Source organism: Neovison vison, chromosome 1 (assembly GCF_020171115.1).
Source record: "Neovison vison isolate M4711 chromosome 1, ASM_NN_V1, whole genome shotgun sequence".
NCBI classification, from domain to species: domain Eukaryota; kingdom Metazoa; phylum Chordata; class Mammalia; order Carnivora; family Mustelidae; genus Neogale; species Neogale vison.
In genome coordinates this window covers 287,020,747-287,027,364 of record NC_058091.1, presented here as the reverse complement: position 1 = coordinate 287,027,364, position 6,618 = coordinate 287,020,747, and the positions used below count along the sequence as shown (strand labels likewise).

Here is a 6,618-nt window from a genome sequence, read left to right as displayed (position 1 = left end):
CCTTAATTGTTGGCAAAGATGTAGCCGAATAGAAGCTCAGCAATGCGTTAATGCTGATGTCCCAGTGCAGACTGTAAAGTTTTCCGACGAAATAAACACAACACCAGGCTAAGTGGGTGTAAGGCAAGGTTTATTAAAGGTTCTCTCCGGTGAAGTTTCAGGGCCCAGGTGAAGGGGAGCCGAGAAAGTTGTACCGGGAGGAGGTGGGCGCCCTCGGGCCAGGTTCCGCAACTCTGGAAAGCAGAGTGGGGGAAGTCGCGCCCAAGGCAGGGAGGAGGGGGCTTTTAAGGGGTCTTGGAGGAAGCTCAGGAGTCTTTTGGAAGTTTCCCTTATTTGGATATCTCGCCTGCTCGTCGGGATCCCATTGGTCCACAGGAGCCCGGGGCGGGGGTCTCAGATTCCTGCCTGGGCCTTTGTTCTCCTGTCCGAGTTCAGGTCTTGTGGCGGGAACTTTTCGCCATCTTTAGTAGCCCTTCCTGCCAGCCCCACACAGACGAAGCCCACGGTTAGGGCACTTGAAAGAAATTGGTATTTGATACTTCAAAATAACATCAGAGTCATGTTGGTGAGAAAAAAAATTAGAACTTTGTTTAGTTTCCTTTAATTTATTGTTTAGTTTTGTTGTTACTTTGAATTTCATGAGTTTTGGGGGGAGCAAGGCAACTTAAAGCAGCTAATATTCTTATCAGGTCCTGAGGGGCTGAGAAGTTACCAGATTTTCAGGTTCTACACTGACAGGGGCTTGGTCCAAGCCATGTACAGCCTCCTCAGTTGGTGTTTGCACCCTGCCACTGTAGGCTAACGTCCGCTGTGGCTCATGCGGCCCTGACTTGTTTTGTAGCCCCGTCCTCTAGTCCAGAACCTGTCCCCCGGTCCCTGTACTTATTGTGAGGTGGGCAGTCGCTCCCTAGAGCCTGCCTCATTTACCAGTTGCCTGGGACTGTGCTTTGGTGCAGCCAACCAGTGGCACTCTCTCTGTGAGCCCTGCCCTTGCACGGCGTGCCCAGTGCTCACTGAGTGCTGATCTGACTGCCCATGGGCTGTGTGTTTGTGGTGTTTGTGTGAGGGTGAAATGAGGTGAGGTGTGTGAAGCAGTTAACTCAGTGCTTGGCACATAGTCAACACTGCGAAGGCTTTAGCGATTATTCCAGGACTTGGTTAAAAAAAAAAAAAGCCAGTTCCTTGGCTCCCGTCTCAGGAGATTTGGATTCTGGACTCTGTGTTTTTCACAACTTTCCCCAGATGATTCACCTGGCGAATCAGGTGGGCAGCCCTATGGACGCTTCCTATTTGCGCCCTGTGGAATTATCTTTATTTTCCAGAACCAAGTACTAAATGTTAACTTAGGTCGTTGAGGCAGCTGTGCCTCATGGTTAGAGCGGGGCCTCTGGAGGAAGGATGTCTGCAGTTAAATCCCTGCTTTTCCGTGAGCTGGTAGTGTGTGCCTGAGGAGGCTCTTCACCCTCCTGTGCCTCTGTTTCCTCATCTGTAGAATGGGGAGAATAATGGTGCCACCTCGCAAGGTTGCTGTGAACATTTAATGAATTAAAATAGGCAAAGAGCTTAAAGCAATGCCAGGCACACAGTAAGCACTCACTAAGTGTTAGCTACTATTAGGTTTACTTACTTTGGAGCACTTATCACATACTCTGAGGAAGTATTAGCAAACTATTAACAAAAATTTGAATTCCTTTAAAAATTACCTTCATTAACTAGTCAATTCTTAAGTAACAAACCACAACTCTGAATACAAGCAGTCCAAAATTTCAGAATTTAAACACTAAATAAATATCTGGTTGGAATCAATGAATAGGGAACATAGTTAATGTTCTTACTAGGAGTTAATTTACTGGAGTCTAATCAAGCATTTGTTATACTTGCAGAATGAAGACTAGACTGAAATACTTATCCATATTACAAAAGATCACAAGCCTTGAAGAAATTATACTGTGTAGAAGGACCTAGTCCATGGATATCATGCAGTCATTCCTTCATGTGGTAAGAGCCACCAGTTATCCAGTGTACCACCAATAATATCAAATTCTGAGAAGAACAGGACTATTTTGACAGGATGGCAGAGCATGTTGGTTGCCTTCCCAATGACTGCTGCCCACTTTTTCTTTTTAGTAATAAAAACTCAGAATTATTAGACATGGGTCAGCAACATGCTTAGGGAAGATGGTTCCAGGGCAAAAATCATGAATCACCTAACCATACAATGGTAAGCCTCATTTTATTTTTTTCATCAGTAATTGGCTTAAAGGTGGACAGGTAACTCAGTTGTGGTTAATGGGACCTGAGGCAAAGTCTGCTGGGGGCCTCTGGGAAATAATTTTGTTCTTATAAGAAAAGAAAAATGAGTAAGGGGAGTTTTCTCCCTCTAGTTTTCCCAACATATAATGCACATGTGCCCCCCCCACAAACCCCACTTCCTCTCTTTGATTATTATCATGTGAAACTGGGATACTTAGGACTATGACAACCATCTTGCTGACATGAGAGGATGATCTGAGTTTAACACTGTTGACTCTCTGGAATATTCCATTCTCTGGACTTCTTATTATGTGAGATGATGAACTCCTATTTTAAAAACCATTTTTAGGTGGTTTTTTGTTTGTTTGTTTGTTTGGTTTTTATTTTTTTAAGTGGTACTTAATATTATTCTCTTGGGTGAATTACTCAGCCTTTCTGGGCTTTAGTTTCTATGAATAGTGTAGACGGGCTGGATGGTTATCATGGTCCAGGGCAGATTTAAAACTCTGTGATTCCAGCTGATGACTAGTTGCCCTCTGGAGGATCTTTATCATCTTTATTCTAATAGAAAGTGCTTTAAATCTGGAAGTAAAATGATAATTAACATCGGTAGAGTACTTTTTGCACAAATTACCTCTTGTGAGATTTATAAAGCTCTGAGAAGTAGACATACCCATTTTAAAGACAAGAAAATCAAGATTCAGAGAAGTTAGTGATATACCCAACACTTCTCTCGTAGATTGAGACTTAAAGCAAACCCAGCTTCTTTGGCTCCAATTCCATTTCTCCTTCCCCTGTGCCTCACAGCCACAGGCACCATTATCTTCGGTTGGTTTATAGCAGCAGACAAACTTCCAATGTGATTAATTTCTCCTTGCTGTCCAGATGATCACTGATCACTCCGAAAACAACTCTATGAACAGCCAGAGAGTCCAAAAGGAATTTTACCACCCACCAATGGATTCTTTTTTTAAATGAACTTACAGGGTCAGGCTCTGATGTTTATATGAAAGGAGATAGAGCACACCTGTTCTTCTGGGAATATACTTTAAGGGAAGGAGAATATATGACTTATTTTGGATAGGATATTTATAACCTACTAATCTGTAAACTAAATGATGAATTACTAAAAGTCGGAGTTCTGCTGGCCTTGGCAGAATGCAGTTTACACCCTGATCGTGCTGTCCCAGCACCAAGAAGTAGAGGAGACAGACAGTTATGACAAGTAGGAATGGGCTCCCGGCTCATCATAACCTATTACCGAAGAATCACTGCTACAGAGCTTGGGAATGTATACCTCCTGTCTCCTTTCCAGAGCACACAATCTTTATAGCAGGAGGGAGGTTGACATTAGCTAGGCCTCCCTTTCACTTTGTAGGTGAGGAGATTGCCTTTATGGTTATATCCTGAGCATCTAGCACAGAACCTGGCCCATAACAGGCACCCAATAAATATTTTCTGCATCTGGTTGTTGATTGATCAGGTTGAAGCCTAAAGAGGTGAAGTGACTTAGTCAGAGTAAAATAACTAATAAACAGCTGAGCCTCGACTTCTTGTCTTCCCAGTTTCATCTGAATAATTTCGCTCCAGTAAAATTGGAAATCTGGATTTGTTGGAGGTCAGAAGTCATGGTTTTAATTCTGTCTCAACAATGTCTGGGATCCGGTATAAATATATCATTCACTTAAAAAAAAAAAAGGCCAGGTATATCTTCATAGATGAGTAGCAAATGTGGGTTGAATGACTGGAATAGCTCTAAGAGTCTTCAGTCATGGAAATCTGCTTGTCTCCCAAAGCTGTTCAGAGGGTCCATGGTGATGATCCCTGGTCAGTCTGAGCAGTTCCTTCTCTATGGCTGGCATGGCCTCGGTCATCCTTGGAGAGATGCCACCAGGACACAGTCATAAATTTCTTATAGTGCCTCAATTTCTAAACATACGTTAATGGCATAAGTGTGATACCATGGGCCACCTTAAAGACAAAACAAAGGTGCATACTAGGATCTTAGAATCTGAAGAGATTATATCAAGGATCAGGAAAGGACTCAGCTGCTTTGACTTGGTAACAAAGGAGATGAAGAAAGGAGAAGGGACTATGCGCTCCTTGAAGGCAGAGACTGAACAATGTTCATTGTATTGGGCACATAGTTTGTTAAGCAAATGAAAATTATAGTCTTATTATATACATATGCATATATTAACTAGTCACATGCTTGTATGTGTATCTGTGTGTAAGTATGTGTATATGTGTGTATGCATATAGTATGTATATTATATAATCAGTTAGATGGAGCAAACACTATCTTTTCTCATCTCTGTTAGCTGAATCATTGGTTATCTTTCTTTTGACAATAACCCAGGGTCCCCCAAACATAACCTGATACGATCAATCCAAATGGCCCCATCTGTGGCTCTGACTGGCAGAGAAAATGGGGTCCACAAATGTAACAAGATGTTATTGTGATTCATAGGAAGAATTATATATTTGGTCTTCATATCCATTTCTGGCACAGAGCTTCTGAATCCCTTGGAATTTCCTAAGAGATGGGTGCAAGAAAGGGATATTTTATTATACAAATGAGTGATTTTTGGAAAACACCTGAGGTTTGGGGCTGGTTGCCAGGAGAACCAACCATGTGATTAGAGGGCTGGAACTTTTAGTCCCACCCCCTATCCTCTCCTCGTAACAAAGCCTCCATAAAAATCTGGAAGGACAGGGTTTGGAGAGCTTCTGGGTTGGTGGAGTGAAGATGTGGGGAAAGGGGCACTCGTTCGCGCAGAGGGGATGGAAGCTTGTTGCCCTTTCCCTTCATGTTGCCCTCTGCATCTCCTTCATTTGACTGTTTGTAGCAGGTAGAATGTTTCTTTGAGTTCTGTAAGACACTCTAGTAAAACACAAAAAATCCCCAAAACCCAAGGAAGGAGGTAGTCTTTAAATCTCTGATCTGTAGCTGGCTCGTCAGAAGAGCAGATGATAACCTAGATTTGCACCTGGCATCTGAGGTGGGGTAGGAGCAGGCTTGTGGGATTGGGCTCTTAACTGGTGGAATCTGATGCTGTCTCTAGATAGACAGTATCAGAATTTAGTTGAATTATAGGGCGCCCAGGTGGTGTCTGAGAATTGCTTGATGAGGTAGAAGCCTGCCCCTGATTTCCATCAGAATTGTTTGCTCAGAACCTTGTAAGTACCTTTGTCATTATGATTAATTCAGTTCCATGAGTGGTGTACTCTAGAGTTGTGCAACATGGTGGATCTGCCAGTGAACATGGGTGAGGAAGCATACATTCCCCAGTAGTTGCTGGTAGCCATCTTATGACCGTAAGGGAAGAAATCTTTGTGTTCAACACAACATGTGGAGGACAGATAGAGACCAAATGAAACTAGGTTTTTGGTGACACTCTTGAGCTACTGGAGATACTGGAGCAAGTCTTGCTGAACCTCTCTACATCTGGTGGCCCCAGATTTCCTCAATTGTTTAAGTTGGTTTGAATTAGATTTCATATTACTTGTAACCATTCATATTACCTATAATCAAAAAGGTCTGAACAGACGTACACAGAGCAATGGATACCTTAGATTTGTAGCATTAGTCTCGTCACTGTAGACACCCAGGTCAGACCACTGGATCTTAGGGAGACTGTTTTGTCCTGAGTGTCCAATTTCACACCCTATTTATAGTCACCAGATAATTACTGAGAGTCTGTTTCAGCTTGAATTGGCCTGGGAATGTCTACACACATTTAACAATTCTCTTCAACAAAACTTCAGCAAAACTTCCTTTACACGAGGTACTTTGCTAGGTGCAAAGTAATAAAATATAAATTTAAAATAGTAAATGTGTTTAAAACAATGAACAAGACAAGAACCCTGCCTTTAGGATCTTATGGTTTCATGCACAATAGGGGTTTGTAGAGGAGGTAGGAAAAAGAAGGAGGCCACAAATGCCTCCTGTCATATAAGGCACAATTGTTAAATATAAAAAATGAAGGGCAAATACATTGCCTAGGAGGAAGAAACTAATTCCAAGATGGGGCATCAGCAAAGGGGTCAAGAATAAGTTTGCCTATGAGCTGGACTTGAAGAATTCACAGAATTTCCATAGCTAGCAGTGAGGAGAAGGGCATCCCAGGCAACAAAGGGTAGGCAAAGGCCAGGAGGCAGGAAATTACGAATGAATAATCTAGTGTGGCAAATGCTGGTGTGTGGGAGTGAGGTAGTGAAGGATCAGGCTAGAAGGTAGAAGGTCCAGAGTGTGGGGGGCCTGGAACGCTTCTTAAAGGAGCTGAACTTTAATACTAGAATAGTATTCGTACAAATAACAACAAGTATTTATTTTGTGTCAGGAATCGGTCTAAAAAGCTTATA

At 42.5% G+C, this 6,618-nt stretch overlaps 1 long non-coding RNA gene across 1 annotated transcript in view; it reads left to right on the top strand.

Annotated features, from left to right (window-relative positions):
• The first annotated feature begins 1,928 nt into the window (after positions 1-1,928).
• Positions 1,929-6,618, top strand: part of LOC122902243 — a 99,091-nt gene continuing 94,401 nt past the window's right edge. The window contains exon 1 of the long non-coding RNA XR_006383780.1: positions 1,929-1,998. This is a non-coding gene — a long non-coding RNA (uncharacterized LOC122902243). The remainder of the gene's footprint in view (positions 1,999-6,618) is intronic.